At 41.0% G+C, this 19422-nt stretch overlaps 1 pseudogene; it reads right to left on the bottom strand.

Annotated features, from left to right (window-relative positions):
- Positions 1-16897: 16897 nt before the first annotated feature.
- Positions 16898-18443, bottom strand: LOC108386742 (EEIG family member 2 pseudogene; annotated as a pseudogene).
- Between the last annotated feature and the right edge of the window lie 979 nt (positions 18444-19422).

Raw genomic sequence — 19422 nt, forward strand, 5'->3', positions numbered from 1 at the left:
ACTAGTTTAAGAGTAATGAAACAGTGGGTATAGATGACAAAAGACAAATGACAATGGTTAAAGATCTGATGAGAGCTTACTGTAAGACAGTTGTTATAAGGAAATTTGGATATTTCTGTAACACAAAACATTCAGTAACAAAGTTTAGCATCATTCCCTGTGACAGTGCCTTCTAGGTAATTAAGCAGGTAAATAAGCCAAATTAGCCAAATATTTTCTCCAATGAGAAAAAATTCCTCTGACATGTTCCAGGGGCCCTCTGGAAAATACCAGAGTGAACTAGAGGTAAAAGAACCTTTTTTCATTTGATTTTGGGAAGTTGTTAAAAGTTTTAAGGCACTTGCTTAAATAGTTACTGACATTAGACAAAGCTATACTTTAAGCATTTTTCTTTGAAAGATTTAACAGATACCATCAATTTAATAGACTTTAGGTAAACTTTGGCAGCTGATAACCATAAGGACATGTCTATTCAGTCCAACTTAAATTAGCATTAATGCTTAATATCTTCTATTAGAATTTTCTGGAGATTTTAGAATGCCCAATTTTTACAAGCGCTTGTCTTTAAATCAATTTTTATTAATACCATCCAGAGGTAGAAAAATATTTTTCATTTACACATAGACACAAACATACAGCTTGAGATGTAATGATATAGTGAGAGGACAGAGCTCCTGGCATGAGCCAGGAGGGGACAAGAGAGCCCATGGTGGTGCATTGTTTAAGGGTTTTATAGGCAGTTGAGGATATTTGGGAACATGAAAAAAGCTTAGGGTTGTGGACTTTAAGGCAAGTAGTAGTTGTTTAGGATTGCAGGGGAGACAGAGAGCTTGGTTCGGAGGTAAGAGAAAGCCTGGATATATGGAATCTCTTTCCATTTGCCTGTACGCTCACAGAAGTTGTATAAGTTGCAGAGAATTTTAGGATCTAAAGAGCCATTGGGGGCCATTTAGACTGATGGTCCAAGGGATATTGTGGCCAGATCTCATTACAGTAGCGAACAGGTTTGAGGTCTGGAGTGAGGTGGAGGGGCTTTAGATTATTGACTAAGCACCCTAGCGGTGAATCTGCGGGAACGGAGGGGTGAGAACGAGACTGTTCAGAAGTCGCTGAGGCGTCCCTGAGCGATTGAGAAGGTCGCGGAGAAGATCAGGCACAGTTAGGGGGTCATCACCACCTCTAACTGTGGGGTCGACGCGAAAACGCTGGGGAGGCTCGGTACCTGGTACCAGGAGTTTTTGAGTAGAGTAGAAACGTAGATAAAGGGAGACCGGGCCTCAGTGGATGAGGATTCTCACCATGGGTAGGTAGAGAAGGGTCAACTATGGGGATCAACCATGACTCTGAAAGTCGTGGTTGGGGGTGCCCATGTCCCAGAGGAGCCCTTGGGGGTGCCGGACACTCAACAGTCACTTCCCAGGTTCCAAAGGGATATTTAAGTCAACAATGAAGGGGAGACTCACCAAATCGAAGGCCGGTGTTGGGCGAGAAGATGAGCGCCCGGGGAATGGATGGTGAGCCCATGGAGGAGGATCAGGCAGTGAGGGTTCCCAAAGCAGCTCAGGTTCCTGGAGGAAGAGCAAAGTCAATGGGAGAGCCTCATCCGAAGTCACGGCACCAATGAAAGGGTATCTCACCACGACCCTCCTTACCCAGAATGACTCAGAAGACATGGGCCCATGCAAGAGACTTTATTATCTGAAGGAGAAAGTGGCTGCCCCAGATGGGGTTGGGGAGAGAGAGAGAGAGAGAGAGGAGAGCACAGGGAGAGCAGGGGGACAGAGAGACAGAGACAGGGCAGCTGTGAGACAGAGAGAGGGGGGCAGCAGCATGGTGCCTTTTATTGTGGCAGATCTGCTCTGCCTGTTGCTTTGGGGGACGGTCGGGATGTTTAGAGATAAGGTGGGGTAAGCCCCAGGCAAGCCCAGGCATAATTCTCACCTGCTTATGTGCTTGGGACCATGGGGTAAATGGAGGATAAATTACTATATTCTTACAATCACTACATTAAGTCTAATTAAACACCCGTCCCTCTACACAGTTATAAAATCATTTTTATTATATGAAAACTTTGAATGCTTATTGTCTTAGCAGCTTTGAAATATATAATACAATATTATTAACTTAGTCGCCATGCTGTATATTATATCCCCATTACTTATTTTATAATTGAAAGTTTGTACTTTTTCACCTCCTTGACCCATTTCACCCTGTGAAACAAAACAAATTCACAGATACAGCTTGATTGATATCTGTGAAGTTGTTTTTTTCAGACGTTGAACTATTCTTGCATCACTGGAAAAAATCCCACTTGATCATGATATATGATCCTTTTACTGTACTGTTGAATTTGGTTTGCTACAATTTATAGGGGGTTTTTGTAGCTGTGTTCATCAGGAATTACTGATTTCTGGTTTTCTTGTGGTGTCCTTGTCTGAGTTTGTTATCAGTGTAATGCTGGCATCATAAAGTGAATTTGGAGGTATTCTCCCTCTTCTGTTTTTTTGGAAGAATTTGAAAAATATTGGCATTAATTCTTCTTTTAATGTTTAATAAAATTTGCCAGTGAAGCCATCTAGTCCTGAACTTTTGTTTGTGGGAAGGATTTTGATTACTGATACATTCTCCTTACTAGTATCAGTCTGTTCAGATTTTCTCTTACTGCATAAAATAGAAGTACAACTCCTGAAAAGTGCAGTTAAAACTTATGAAAGGGTGTAGGTTCCCCTAAGGCTGCCTAGAGCTTTTAATCTCTCAAGCTTGTTCTCATTTACTTTTCAGCAATTAGTCAATTATACTTGAAGTGTTCCTATGAGGGTCTCGAATTTGCGTTTGCTTGCAGAGAGCCGTGCTTCTCTGTTTTCACCTGTCTCTCCACTTTTTTGGATTTGCTAAATGTTTTAAGGATATATAAGGCATATATAAGGAGCTTCTACAACTCAACAACAAGGTAATCCAATTTAAAATATAGGCAAAGGACTTGATAGACATTTCTCCAAAGAAGATATGCAAATGGCTCAATAAATATCTGAGAAGATGCTCAATATCACTCATCATTAGGAAAATAAAAACCAGACCCACATACCTACCACCTCATATGTATCAGGATGGCCACTATGAAAAGAACAGAAAATAGTATGTTCACAGGGATGCAGGAAATATTGGAACCCTTGTACACTGTGGTGGGAATGTTAAATGGTGCAGCCATACAGGAAACCTTAAGGAGGCTCCTCAGATAATTACAGATAAAATTACCATGTGATCCAGCAATTCTATTTCTGGGTAAATAGCCAAAAGAACATAAAGTAGTGTCATGGTCATGGCAGTATTATTCACAATACCCAAGAGATAGAAGTAACCCAAATGTCTGTGAAGAGATGAACAGATAAAGAAAATATGATACAGACCTACAATGGAATACTATTCAACCTTAGAAAAGAAGGGAGCCTGGCCACGTGCTACAACATGGATGAACGAGGAGAATATTATGCTAATGAATCAGATCAGTCACAAAAGGACAAATACTGTGGGATTCCTCAAGAAGTCACAATCATAGAAGCAGAAAGTAGAGAGATAGTTACCAAGAGCTAGGGGCAGAGGGGATTATTGCTTAATGGTAAAGATGACAAAGTCCCAGAGATCTGTCACACAGTAGAGTGAATATACTTAACACTACTGAACCATAAAAATAGGTAAGATGGACTTGATAATATGGATGAATGTAATAACCACAATGTTGTTCATGTGAAACCTTCATAAGAGTGTATATCAATGATACCTTAATATAAACAAATGGATAAGATGGTAATTTAATGTAACATGGGTTTTTGGTTTTTTTAACTTTTAAGATATGATTTTTATTGAGCATGTATAAGATTCACCTTTGTTAGAGATACTTTACAGTAAAAAATTAGTTTTTGTAAAAGAACACATTTCCTGGATTCACAGTTGTATAGTAAAACAAAGAAATACATAAATATGAAGGTCACTCTCCAAGATTAGTGCAGAATACTAATGAAATCTCTTCAATAGTTTTTTCCATAAACAGTTACATGATTACCCACAACACTGACTTTCAAAGGATCAATTAAATGCATAATAGGAAGGTGATCCCCCAAATTAAGTGGTATTTCCAGAAAAATGGAATATATCATAAATGTCTTCTTCTGTATGGGATTTCGTTAATGAATATCAGCAGAATTTTCTTTGTTACATACATAAAATGAGCAAAGACATTTGTAAATGCAGAGTGTTTTGTCTGTAAATTTAAAATTCTGCCAGCTTTGTCACACGGGAGGTAGGTAGAGACCCCACATGACCATTTAAAATACACTTTGTATTTATTATGAAGAGTGACATACATGAGGAAATAATAATGCCTTTATATCCAGAGCAGTCTCAAAACAGGGTTTTAATATAGGCATATTTCTTTATATTTTAGACTTAATGTTTAACATCTCAGCTATTAAAATTATGCGTGGTACTCATGCCAACGTCTGAGCAGCAGCATAACAACTTCAGCTACAGTGGTTGATTATATTCACATGATGCACCATTTAAGAGAACTGAGTATATTTCTGAACTGCCTCAGTTAAAGACCTGTTGAAAAGCAACCCTGTTTTATGAGCCCAATCTCTTTCAGAGCTTTATATTTACTGGAAACCTAATACTTCAGAGTACTTAAAAAGTGAAGTATTTAATATTACTGTTAGCTTGAGCTTGTAACAGTCAAGTTAGCATGGAAATGTCAAGTCTAGAATTACTCCTCGAAGTTTTAATTAATACTCAATGCTACTTGAAAATGTTTTGACTGGAGGATAGCTGGACTTTTTATTCCACCTAGCAACAAAGGGCCTAAGTGTTAGATTTCTTTGGTTCACAGTTTTCATGCAAAACAAAACAGAAACCATACAAAAGAACTTAATTTGGATACCATGACTCTGATAGAATTTGCTGGAATGGGGCAGTGGATTTAAGGATTCTTAGTCAAGACTTTCTCAGATTATAAATACAAATCCACAGTAGTTTATGTACAGAAGCCCTTAAGACCACCACAAAGGCAAGTCAAAGTGTAAACTGATGGCCTGGGACCTTCTCTGTCCTTTACTACCCCTTCCCATGCTCTCTGGTCTAAGTCACCTGCTGAAATCACAGAAAGTGGGCTTCTACCTGCCTCTGTATTTCCCCCAAAACAAGGTATTTAACACTCTTACCTGATCACAATATATTGCTTTAAAATATCATTAAAATCTCTTTCTCAAAAATAGAATTAGGAAAAAAAGAGCTATTTTTTTTATACATCTGCAAATTCTCCAACTGGATGATTTGAAATTTGACTTTAATATTCAAAAAACGATTAAGATCTAATTTTTCAAATCTGATGTTCAAACCCAAAATGGAGCCAAAAGTAGGCTTGGTATTTGATACGCACATTTTCTTTTCAGTAGCTACATCATTAAGGTATAGCTACACTGTACATGTTGTAAGGAAAGAAAAAACAGGAAATAAGGGAGACACTTAAGCAAACATGAACAATTATTTTCAAAGGCCTATAATGAAATCTGATCTCAGAGTACGCCCTTGGGTCACAAAACGGAGTATAACAAATCCGGACTTTCACTGATGACAGAGGACATAGCCATTATTTTTTTTTCCTTCCTAATCATTGGTTTTGTTTATTTTTTCTTCCTGGTCATTGGTTCTGTTTATTAAAATGTTTGATTTCCTACCATATATCAAGATGTATCTGGTGGCTGCTAAAGTTATAAAGGCATGATTTTTGTTTTACAAAATTTCTCCATATTTAAAAAAAAAAATAATATTCTATCATTTTAAATAGTGACAGCCAGTCTTGTATAAAGATGTGAGGCTGGGGGCAGAGCCAGGATGGCGGCGTGAGTAGAGCAGTGGAAATCTCCTCCCAAAAACACATAGAGCTATGAAAATATAACAAAGAAAACTCTTCCTAAAATAGAGACCAGAGGACACAGGACAACATCCAGACCACATCCACACCTGCAAAAACCCAGCGCCTTGCAAAGGGGGTAAGATACAAGCCCCGGCCCGGCGGGACCCGAGCGCCCCTCCCCCCGGCTCCCGGTGGGTGGAAAGAAACCAGAGCGGTTTTTTTTTTTTTTTTTTGGCAAGTGCTTTTTGGAAGCCTTAAAGGGACAGAGACCCCGTTGCTAGGGAGGCAGGGTGGTGGGACCAGTGAGCAGGTGCCTGGGACCAGCACCTGAGGACAAAGAATATCGCGCATTTTTCCCTACGGGACCGGTGGGCAAGTGCCTGAGACCGGTGCCTGAGGACGGAGGAAATAGGGCGTTTTTCCCCCTTTTTTTTTTCTCTTTTTGGCGAGTGCTTTTTGGAAGCCTTAAAGGGACGGACCCCGGTGATAGGGAGGCAGAGCAGCAGGACCGGTGAGCAGGTGCCTGGGACCGGCGCCTGAGGACAAAGAATATCGCGCATTTTTGCCTACGGGACCGGTGGGCAGGTGCCTGAGACTGGCGCCTGAGGACAGAGGAAATCGTGCGTTTTCCCCCTTTTTTGTTCTCTTTTTGGCAAGTGCTTTTTGGAAGCCTTAAAGGGACAGGGACCCCAGTGCTAGGGAGGCAGAGCAGCAGGACCGGTGAGCAGGTTCCTGGGACCGGCGCCTGAGGACAAAGAATATCGCGTGTTTCTCCCTGCGGGACCAGTGGGCAGATGCTTTTTGGAAGCCTTGAAGGGACAGGGACCCTGGTGCTAGGGAGGGAGGGCAGCAGGAACAGTGAGCGGGTGCTGAGACCGGCACCTGAGGATGGAGGAAATCGCGCATTTTTCCCCTTTTTTTTTCCTCTTTTTGGTGAGTGCTTTTTGGATGCCTTAAAGGGACAGGGACCCTGGTGCTAGTGAGGCAGAGCAGCAAGACTGGTGAGCGGGTTCCTGGGACCGGTGCCTGACGACAAAGAATATCTCGCATTTTTCCCTGCGGGATCAGTGGGAGGGTGCCTGAGACCGGCGCCTGAGGACGGAGGAAATCACGCATTTTTCCCCTTTTTTTTTCTCTTTTTGGCAAGTGCTTTTTGGAAGCCTTAAAGGGACAGGGACCCCGGTGCTAGGGAGGCAGAGCAGCAGGACTGGTGAGGGGTGCCTGGAATCAGCGCCTGAGGGCGGAGGAAATCGCGCATTTTTATCCCTTTTTTTTTCTCTCTTTTTGGTGAGTGCTTTTTGGAAGCCTTAAAGGGACAGGGACACCGGTGCTAGGGAGGCAGGGCACGGGACCGGTGAGCGGGTTCCTGGGACCGGCACTTGAGGACAAAGAATATCCCACGTTTTTCCCTGGGACGGGAGGGCGGGTGCCTGAGACTGGCGCCTGAGGACGGAGGAAATTGCGCGTTTTCCCCCTTTTTTTTTCTCTTTTTGGCGAGTGCTTTTTGGAACCTTAAAGGGACAGGGACCCCAGTGCTAGGGAGGCAGAGCAGCAGGACCGGTGAGCGGGTGCCTGAGAGCGGCACCTGAGGACGGAGGAAATCGCGCGTTTTCCCCCTTTTTTTTCTCTTTTTGGCGAGTGCTTTTTGGAAGCCTTAAAGGGACAGGGACCTTGGTGCTAGGGAGGCAGAGCAGCAGGACCAGTGAGCGGGTGCCTGGGACCAGTGCCTGAGGGCAAAGAATATTGCGTGTTTTTCCCTGTGGGACCGGTGGGTGGGTGTGTTTTGGAAGCCTTGAAGGGACAGGGACCCTGGTGCTAGGGAGGCAGGGCAGCAGGACCAGTGAGCGGGTGCCTGGGACCGGAACCTGAGGACAAAAAAAATAGCGTGTTTTTTCCTTTTTTTTTTTTTTCTGTTTCCTCTCTCATTGTTGCTGTTGTTGTTTTGGTTTGGAGAGTGCTTTTTGGAAGTCTTAAAGGGGCAGGACAGAACACTTAGACCAGAGGCAGGGAATCTGGGGATCTCTGGGCACTCTAACCCCCTGGGCAACAGGGAGCACAGAGGCCCCTTATGGATATAAATAGCCTCCTGGCCGCTCCCCCTCCAACCAGGCTCCACCACTTTGGAGGAGCAGCCCCAGCCAGGCCACGCCAACAGCAACAGCAGAGATAAACTCCATAGCAAACAGACAGGTAGCAGAAGCCCTGTCTGCGCACAGCTGACAAGCATAAGCCACTGGAGGTCGCTATTCTCCCAGGAGAGGAAGGCCACAAACCAACAAGAAGGGAAGCTCTTCCAGTGGTCACTCGTACCAGCTCTGCAAACTATCTCTATCACCATGAAAAAGCAAAACTACAGGCAGACAAAGATCACAGAGACAACACCAGAGAAGGAGACAGACCTAACCAGTCCTCCTGAAAAAGAATTCAAAACAAAAATCATGAACATGCTGACAGAGATGCAGAGAAAAATGCAAGAGCAATGGGATGAAGTCCGGAGGGATATCACAGATGTCAGGAAGGAGATCACAGAAGTGAAACAATCCCTGGAAGGATTTATAAGCAGAATGGATAAGATGCAAGAGGCCATTGAAGGAATAGAAGCCAGAGAACAGGAATGTATAGAAGCTGACTTAGAGAGAGATAAAAGGATCTCCAGGAATGAAACAACACTAAGAGAACTATGTGACCAATCCAAAAGGAATAATATTCGTATTATAGGGGTACCAAAAGAAGAAGAAAGAGGAAAAGGGATAGAAAGTCTCTTTGAAGAAATAATTGCTGAAAACTTCCCCAAACTGGGGGAGGAAATAATCGAACAGACCATGGAATTACACAGAACCCCAAACAGAAAGGATCCAAGGAGGACAACACCAAGACACATAGTAATTAAAATGGCAAGGATCAAGGACAAGGAAAGAGTTTTAATGGCAGCTAGAGAGAAAAAGGTCACCTATAAAGGAAAACCCATCAGGCTAACATCAGCTTCTCGACAGAAACCCTACAGGCCAGAAGAGAATGGCATGATATACTTAATGAAATGAAACAGAAGGACCTTGAACCAAGGATACTGTATCCAGCACGACTATCACTTAAATATGATGGCGGGATTAAACAATTCCCAGACAAGCAAAAGCTGAGGGAATTTGCTTCCCACAAACCACCTCTACAGGGCATCTTACAGGGACTGCTTTAGATGGGAGCACTCCTAAAAAGAGCACAGAACAAAACACCCAACATATGAAGAATGGAGGAGGAGGAATAAGAAGGGAGAGAAGAAAAGAATCTCCAGACAGTGTATATAACAGCTCAATAAGCGAGCTAAGTTAGGCAGTAAGATACTAAAGAAGCTAACCTTGAACCTTTGGTAACCACGAATCTAAAGTCTGCAATGGCAATAAGTATATATCTCTCAATAGTCACCCTAACTGTAAGTGGACTTAATGCACCAATCAAAAGACACAGAGTAATAGAATGGATAAAAAAGCAAGACCCATCTATATGCTGCTTACAAGAAACTCACCTCAAACCCAAAGACATGCACAGACTAAAAGTTAAGGGATGGAAAAACATATTTCAGGCAAACAACAGTGAGAAGAAAGCAGGACTTGCAGTACTAATATCAGACAAAATAGACTTCAAAATTAAGAAAGTAATAAGAGATCAAGAAGGACATTACATAATGATAAAGGGCTCAGTCCAACAAGAGGATATAACCATTCCAAATATATATGCACCCAACACAGGAGCACCAGCATATGTGAAACAAATACTTACAGAACTAAAGAGGGAAATAGACTGCAATGCATTCATTGTAGGAGACTTCAACACACCACTCACCCCAAAGGATAGATCCACCAGGCAGAAAATAAGTAAGGACACACAGGCACTGCACAACACACCAGAACAGATGGACCTAATAGACATCTATAGAACTCTACATCCAAAAGCAACAGGATATACATTCTTCTCAAGTGCACATGGAACATTCTCCAGAATAGACCACATACTAGCTCACAAAAAGAGCCTCAGTAAATTCCAAAATATTGAAATTCTACCAACCAATTTTTCAGACCACAAAGGTATAAAAGTAGAAATAAATTCTACAAAGAAAGCAAAAAGGCTCACAAACACATGGAGGCTTAACAGCATGCTACTAAATAATCAATGGATCAATGAACAAATCAAAATAGAGATCAAGGAATATATAGAAACAAATGACAACAACAACACTAAGCCCCAACTTCTGTGGGATGCAGCGAAAGCAGTCTTAAGAGGAAAGTAGATAGCGATCCAGGCACACTTGAAGAAGGAAGAACAATTCCAAGTGAATAGTCTAACATCACAACTATCGAAACTGGAAAAAGAAGAACAAATGAGGCCTAAAGTCAGCAGAAGGAGGGACATAATAAAGACCAGAGAAGAAATAAACAAAATTGAGAAGAATAAAACAAAAGAAAAAAATCAATGAAACCAAGAGCTGGTTCTTTGAGAAAATAAACAAAATAGATAAGCCTCTAGCCAAACTTATTAAGAGAAAAAGAGAATCAACAGAAATCAACATAATCAGAAATGAGAATGGAAAAATCACGACAGACTCCACAGAAATACAAAGAATTATTAAAGACTACTATGAAAACCTATATGCCATCAAGCTGGAAAACCTAGAAGAAATGGACAACTGCCTAGAAAAATACAACCTCCCAAGACTGACCAAGGAAGAAACACAAAAGTTAAACAAACCAATTACGAGCAAAGAAATTGAAACGTAATCAAAAAACTACCCAAGAACGAAACCCCGGGGCCAGACGGATTTACCTTGGAATTTTATGAGACACACAGAGAAGACATAATACCCATTCTCCTTAAAGTGTTCCAAAAAATAGAAGAAGAGGGAATACTTCCAAACTCATTCTATGAAGCCAACATCATCCTAATACCAAAACCAGGCAAAGACCCCACCAAAAAAGAAAATTACAGTCCAATATCCCTGATGAATGTAGATGCAAAAATACTCAATAAAATATCAGCAAACAGAATTCAAAAGTATATCAAAAGGATCATACACCATGACCAAGTGGGGTTCATCCCAGGGATGCAAGGATGGTACAACATTTGAAAATCCACCAACATCATCCACCACATCAACAAAAAGAAAGACAAAAACCACATGATCATCTCCATAGATGCTGAAAAATCATTTGACAAAATTCAACATCCATTCATGATAAAAACTCTCAGCAAAATGGGAATAGAGGGCAAGTACCTCAACATAATAAAGGCCATATATGATAAACCCACAGCCAGCATTACACTGAACATTGAGAAGCTGAAAGCATTTCCTCTGAGATCGGGAACAAGACAGGGATGCCCACTCTCCCCACTGTTATTTAACATAGTACTGGAGGTCCTAGACACGGCAATCAGACAAAACAAAGAAATACAAGGAATCCAGATTGGTAAAGAAGAAGGTAAACTGTCACTATTTGCAGATGATATGATACTGTACATAAAAAACCCTAAAGACTCCAATCCAGAACTACTAGAACTGATATCGGAATACAGCAAAGTTGCAGGATACAAAATTAACACACAGAAATCTGTAGCTTTCCTATACACTAACAATGAATCAATAGAAAGAGAAATCAGGAAAACAATTCCATTCACCATTGCATCAAAAAGAATAAAATACCTAGGCATAAACCTAACCAAAGAAGTGAAAGACTTATACTCTGAAAACTACAAGTCACTCTTAAGAGAAATTAAAGAGGACACTAATAAATGGAAACTCATCCCATGCTCATGGCTAGGAAGAATTAATATCATCAAAATGGCCATCCTGCCCAAAGCAATATACAGATTTGATGCAATCCCTATCAAATTACCAGCAACATTCTTCAATGAATTGGAACAAATAATTCAAAAATTCATATGGAAACACCAAAGACCCCGAATAGCCAAAGCAATCCTGAAAAAGAAGAATAAAGTAGGGGGGATCTCACTCCCCAACTTCAAGCTCTACTACAAAGCCATAGTAATCAAGACAATTTGGTACTGGCACAAGAACAGAGCCACAGACCAGTGGAACAGATTAGAGACTCCAGAAATTAACCCAAACATATATGGTCAATTAATATTTGATAAAGGAGCCATGGACATACAATGGCAAAATGACAGTCTCTTCAACAGATGGTGCTGGCAAAACTGGATAGCTACATGTAGGAGAATGAAACTGGACCATTGTCTAACCCCATATACAAAGGTAAACTCAAAATGGATCAAAGACCTGAATGTAAGTCATGAAATCATTAAACTCGTGGAAAAAAACATAGGCAAAAACCTCTTAGACATAAACATGAGTGACCTCTTCTTGAACTTATCTCCCCGGGCAAGGAAAACAACAGCAAAAATGAGCAAGTGGGACTACATTAAGCTGAAAAGCTTCTGTACAGCGAAAGACACCATCAATAGAACAAAAAGGAACCCTACAGTATGGGAGAATATATTTGAAAATGACAGATTCGATAAAGGCCTGACGTTCAGAATATATAAAGAGCTCACATGCCTCAACAAACAAAAACCAAATAACCCAATTAAAAAATGGGCAGAGGAACTGAACAGACAGTTCTCTAAAAAAGAAATACAGATAGCCAAGAGACACATGAAAAGATGCTCCACATTGCTAATTATCAGAGAAATATAAATTAAAACTATAATGAGGTATCACCTCACATCAGTAAGGATAGCTGCCATCCAAAAGACAAACAACAACAAATGTTGGCGAGGCTGTGGAGAAAGGGGAACCCTCCTACACTGCTGGTGGGAATGTAAATTAGCTCAACCATTGTGGAAAGCAGTATGGAGGTTCATCAAAATGCTCAAAACAGACCGACCATTTGACCCAGGAATTCCACTCCTAGGAATTTACCCTAAGAACGCAGCAATCAAGTTTGAGAAAGACAGATGCACCCCTATGTTTATCGCAGCACTATTTACAATAGCCAAGAATTGGAAGCAACCTAAATGTCCATCGGTAGATGAATGGATAAAGAAAATGTGGTACATATACACAATGGAATACTACTCAGCCATAAAAAGTGGAAAAATCCAACCATTTGCAGCAACATGGATGGAGCTGGAGAGTATTATACTCAGTGAGATAAGCCAAGCGGGGAAAGAGAAATACCAAATGATTTCACACATCTGAGGAGTATAAGAACAAAGGAAAAACTGAAGGAACAAAACAGCAGCAGAATTACAGAACCCAAAGATGGACTAACAGGTACCAAAGGGAAAGGAACTGGGGAGGATGGGTGGGCAGGGAGGGATAAGGGGGGGGAAAGAAGAAGGGCTTATTAAGATTAGCATGCATGGCGGGGAGAGAGAAAGGGGAGGGTGGGCTGCACAACACAGAGAGGACAAGTAGTGATTCTACAACATTTTGCTAAGCTGATGGACAGTAACCGTAATGTGGTTGTTAGGGGGGACCTGATATAGGGGAGAGCATAGTAAACATAGTATTCTTCATGTAAGTGTAGATTAAAGATTAAAAAAAAAAAGGAAGAAAGAAAGAAAAGAGGGATTACTCCTTGATAGGATAAAACTATTGGTAAATCAAAGATCAACACATGCTTTAAATATCCTTAATGTTGATCACTTAAAGGGTGTCGGATGATCAGCTATGGAGGTACTGTTTTCTGATAATATTCCTTTCTCTTAATAAAAAAAAAAAAAGCAGTTACTGTGTGCTGACCTCCAGTGAGTTCTGCACAGTGGTATAGAGGGCATCTCAAAGTGTGGGCAAAGGGTCTGTTTGTTTCTATGCAGAAGATCAAGGCCTAGCTTCGATACCCAGAAAATGAACTAAGATATGATATGAGGAGGAGCTTCCGGCATCAGCACTCTCTGGAGGACTTGTGCCAGGGGGATGATCAACAAACTGCCTCCACAGGGATCTGGGCGATGCTGCCGTTGTGGCTCCATCCACCCCACCATTTCCTGGACTTGCATTGGAATAACTAGGCTGGCATGTGCATACAGTGAGACCACGAATTTGATCAGATCTGTACTGTTGGAACTCAACCAGGAGTTGGGAGGGGTGCAAGTTGTAGCACTCCAAAATCTTATGACTATAGACTATCTATGGTTAAAAGAACATATGGGATGTGAACAGATCCCAGAAATGGGCTGCTTTAATTTGTCTGATTTCTCTCAGACTGTTCAAGTACAGTTGACAATATTCATCATATCATAGACAAATTTTCACAAATGCCTAGGGTGCCTAAATGGTTTTCTTGGCTTCACTGGAGATGGATTGTAATTATAGATTTGCTTTGTTTATGTCACCGTATTCCTATAATGTTAATATGTGTGTGCAAATTAGTTAGTAGTTTAAAACCTATACATACTTAAGGTACTCTACAAGAAGATATGTCAGAGAAATAATCAATCCTCCCATGTTTTCTTCCATATGCTGCCTCTATAGCTTTTCTTCTTCCTTCCTAATTACAATCCTTAAATAGAATTCGTGCCTCATATCGAATTTACCGAGTATCATAATTCCTCCAGGTGGTAAAGATACCTCGAGACAAGTGCTGGGCATAGAAGCCACAGGGCATAAATCTGTAAAGAAGTAAAAAGCTAACCTTTTCAAACAATATGGCTTCTCTCTCACTTACCAACTTTACATTTCCCTGTATGGCCCCGGAAGATGACTGGTTAGCCAGAGACGGGTAAGATTCCTCAAGGGAGGAACAACCTAAGACAGGCACAGTCGCAGGGGGGCCATCAGGTGAGAAATTGGGGATCAACAGAGGTGAGGCTCAGAACCTCACCCCCCCTGCTTTGAGAGAAATCTTCTGCATCCTCGGATGTTTTGCTGCCCTTGTCTAGCTTGGATTAATACTTAGTCCATAGGCACACACCTGATCATCTACATTTGACCTCTTACAGCACTAAACTATGTTTTCTACCTTTATCTTGCATCTACCTACCACTTCAGCATTTTATTAAAAATAAAAATAATAATAATAATAAAGGGAGAAATGTGGGATCAACATATAAATCACGAATAAAATCAAATGAATATTCATATTTGACCTGATTGTTTATAGTTCATGATGCGTGATCAAAACCGAAAGTTTCTGTGATGAATGCCCTTGTACTGTTCACCATGTAAGAATTTATTCACTATGTAAGAATTCGTTCACCATGTAAAAACTTGTTCGTTATGCTTCAGAAGATTGGAGACTGAAGAGAATTAGGCTTGAGATGGATTAATGATTGTGCATTGAGCATTGACCCCCCCTATACAGAATTTTATTGTTGTTAACAACCATTTGATCAATAAATATGAGAGATACCCTCTCAAAAAAAAAAAAAAAAGATGTGAGGCCGAGGGCAGCTAAGGGTGAGTAAGTCTAACGTTACCCTGATTACAGCGCCATTTACATGTCTGGAGGATGTCCTCAGGTAACCTCGCTTACAATCCAGTTTTTATCCTTTTCAAAACTGCAAAAGCATTTGCACAAGCGCCAATAAAAAATATAGCATAGAAATAATATTTTGAAGGTAGAAAAGTAGGTTTTTAAAATGTCATAAATATATCTCTAAACAATATCTTCATATCTGTGAAAAAGTTATTTTTTTCTCACAATATACAGTGAATGTTATCAGTTCACTTGCTATTATTCACAGACAGCAAGTCTTTACCAGTTAAGATACCATTTTCCTTGGTTAGACTAAAATGTTGTCTGATTTTTTTACTTATCACAAATCTTGAAAAATGAAGTATAATTAATGACTCAGGAAACCCTATCTCTGAACATTCAAAATATTCTAAAATGGGGTGTCATCTTTCTAAAAGTCTCAGAATCCATTTGTCACAGTAGTATTGGATTAATTTGGGATACTCAATCCAAAACACCAACATGAACTATTCAAATTTTTCCAAATCTCCTGTTTGGATATTAATGTGTTTTCTTAATAATATATTTTTTCCCTTATTTGGCCAACATGAAAATACCCAGACCAAAGTAATTCTATTCTAACATATTATGTTTCTTGGACATCATTCTGAAAGGACTGGGAAGTACTGGTACCATAGAAATTACATTTTTACATTTTTCTTCAGTGACTGAGTGATTCAACAAAATTGGAACTGTCACCAGGAATTGTTTAAGGTTTGGCTTATCTGTTGTGCTATTGAACTGGATACAGATCAGATGGTCTATTCTTGCCTCGAAACAACTAACTTCTGATACAGTAAAGAGGAAAACACAGTAGCTGATCGTGGGGGACTGAGATAGAAAACCACAGGCCCATGTCAGTGATGTCAAGCAGCTGCCCCAGGTCTTTTTATCCTTGGAATAACACTCAGTTTCAGGTAAGTCTTAACACAGAAAAGGCTTCTCTATTTCTGATCATATCACAGTTTTCTTCCTGTTGCTCTGAATTTTGACCCCTAAAACCAGCAGATATTATTTAGTTAGTTAAAATAGCTCTTATGTTAAAGTGCCTTATGGTTGCCTAACATTTTAAATGTTAAACATCTTGAATTTCTTATATAGTGCTAATGGTTCGACAGTTCACCTGATATCAACAGGTAACAGTACATACTGCATAGCAACGGCATTAGATACATTCATGTATCTCAAACTTAAGCACGTGTTACTCAAGTTATGACTGATCTTTATAACTAAGCATTTTACTTGTTAAATTGTAGTATAACATTTTCCTAAAGCACAAATACCCATACTTTAATCAGTTATTGCATCAAAAAGTTAAACTTAGTACAATACTGTAGGTAGCATAATACGGAAGCTTTCCTTAACAGGAATTCTAACTAGCTTGACAGAATTTACAGGATTTAAACATAAAAATTAAATAAGTGGGGCCCAACTCTCTTAAGCACCGCTACAACAGGTCTTACACATCACATCAAGGTTATACTCGGAGGGTGCTCTTCTCTCCACCAGGGCATTTGAAAGAAAAAGCAGGCCTTTCCTTAGATGCAGTGAGCGCAGAGGCCATGTCCCTCTAAATGCACGCAGCACACGGCCTAGACACCATCATTCCGATGTGTTCTTTGGTGAGTGGGGAAGGATGGGCTCTTTCAGGGAAGAAATCAGTGTCGGCTTTCCTCTTGATAGATGCACATACTTCATTTTTTAAAAGGATCATTTTCTCATAAGTGCTTGAATAAAGTACCTTGGTAGCTCAATTGCCCCACATCATAAACCCACAGGGAAGCTTCAGTTCACCAGCCCAACTTCTAGCGTTTGATCACAACTTGTTTATCAGCTGCAGAGCCTGCCCTATTTGGAAGATAGTGACTACCAAAGGCTGTACTTCCTTCCCCAGGACCCACAAGGAGTCTCAGTCCTTCTTCTGCACTGGAATCCAGGCTAAGGTCTTGACTTTGTAATATTCTCTCCACAATGTCATCTGCATCCATTCTGGTGTCATCAACTAGCTGCAGTTGAGATTCTACAAAATCTTGTTTCACTGGACATCTGTTGAGTGTTTCTGAAGCTGTATCTTCTCTACCAACCGTGTGAAGATTTGATTCAGCTATTTTTTGCTCAATTTCATCACATGGGTCTATAGTACTTTCAATTCCTGTTGATGTACTTCCCACTGAAGTATGTCCCCTCTGGCAGAGCTCGGAGAAACCAGATGACAGAGGGTGGCATGTGCCATATGCCCTGGGTCTTCTGACTGCTGGCTTGCATAGCTTGATGTTCTATAATGTCCATAGGCACCAAGTGCATCTGGAACAGAGGCACTCTTTGCTGAAAGATCTGCTATTCCAAGATGGATTTTGAGAGTCTCCACCTTTTCTGACTTCTTCCAGAGATTCAGATTCACCTGCAATTGGTATAGACATTAATGTAGAAGGAGGCGTTTTACAATGTGGGTCACCAGACATTAGCTGCATACTGATCAAAACTTTAAGAATGGAATTATCCTGTCTTGTATTTTTGGTATCATAACCTTCCAGTAAACAGCGACGAGTGGTATTTCCTGATCCAGCAAACTGCCAGATGTAGATCTGCCAAAGCCCAGCTTTGCATAAGCTTTTCCACCCTTTAATTCCTTCCTCGCAGATACTCTGTAGATACAAGGATCTAAGATGCCCGTGGTGGCATTTGCGGTCATTTTGCACACAAAGGAGAACTTCTTCCTCCAGTGAGCACAGTTTGCTTGCACCGTCTCCCTGGGGTACCGGCGGTGAAGCTGCCGCCGTCCAGCAGCCGCATCTTGCAGAAGAGGACCCCGCTGACGAAGGGCACCGAGGAGAGCTCCTTGAGCTGAAAGTTCACCTTAAACTTATCCTTCATCATGGTAAGAACAAGACACCGGCAAGCGGGGTGCAGGGGCGGGCACCGCCACCTCAGCTCGCCAGAATCCTGGGCCCATCGGGCTCCGTGGCCGGGCCGCGAGCTGCGAGCGGGGGCGTGGCCGGAGCACGGCCCCGCGGACCCCGCTGGTCAGCGGGGAGTGGTCGTGCTCTAATGTAACGTGTTTTTTAACTATAATAAATTTAATCCAGTATTTTCAGTGGCTTTATATGTATTTTTGTATATTTTTAATTTAGATATATGATATATTTATATATGATAAACATACATTTATGTTATATATATTATGCGTATTTTAAGACTTGAATCATGTTTCCTGAAAACAAGCTGGAGTGGGAGCCTGGCCATGCCTGGATCTGCTGTTCTCAACAGGCTCCTGCATCGAGGGAATGATGCCCCTCCACGGCATCTGCCCCCCGCGGCCCTCATTGCTTGAGTCAGGTAGAGGAGCCATGCCTGGCCATAAAAGGGCTCCCCTACATGCTAGCCTTCATGGAGTGGGTGAGGCCCTGGGCTTCTCCCCTGCAGTGCAATAAATAGGAAAATTCAAAGGGAGAAACTATCTGCACGCATGTAAAAGGAACCCAAAACATTGGAATAGACCTAATCCTGGGCTTGAGAAGTCAGCTTTTGGAAAACTTACCAGCTCAAGGATTTGCTGTTAGTGATCCCTGAACTGTACCTCCTGAAGGAGGGTTTACATAATTACGATATGAACCAACTTATAAGTTGTTCAATTGACTGAGACTTAAGGAACGTGACACTCAGAGTTGAATATACAACAGAATTAACCTCCTTTCACTGATGATCCCCTGAAACTCTGACTTGAAAATACGTGGGTGGATTCCAGCCCTGAAGATGATTACTGCAGCAGTGCTGTACCTGAGTCCTCCATTAACTCTGAAACTCACCAGGCCAGTACTCACCAGTTTATGCCGCCAAAGCTAGTCTGAAGTGACCCAATAGGGTTTGTTTCTGATTTGTTTGTTCTACAGCTTCCTAAAGTTTATATCCTGATGTTACACAGCACACTAATTTCAGTTTAAACACCAGAAAATATTTTCCATGTACCAAGCATTGACAAATTGACTGATTCTTGCTCTTAATTATTACAATCTTTTTGCTTGCTTTGGATTTAATTTGGTCCTTTTTTCT

Source organism: Manis javanica, chromosome 2 (genome assembly GCF_040802235.1).
Source record: "Manis javanica isolate MJ-LG chromosome 2, MJ_LKY, whole genome shotgun sequence".
Classification (NCBI taxonomy): Eukaryota; Metazoa; Chordata; class Mammalia; order Pholidota; family Manidae; genus Manis; species Manis javanica.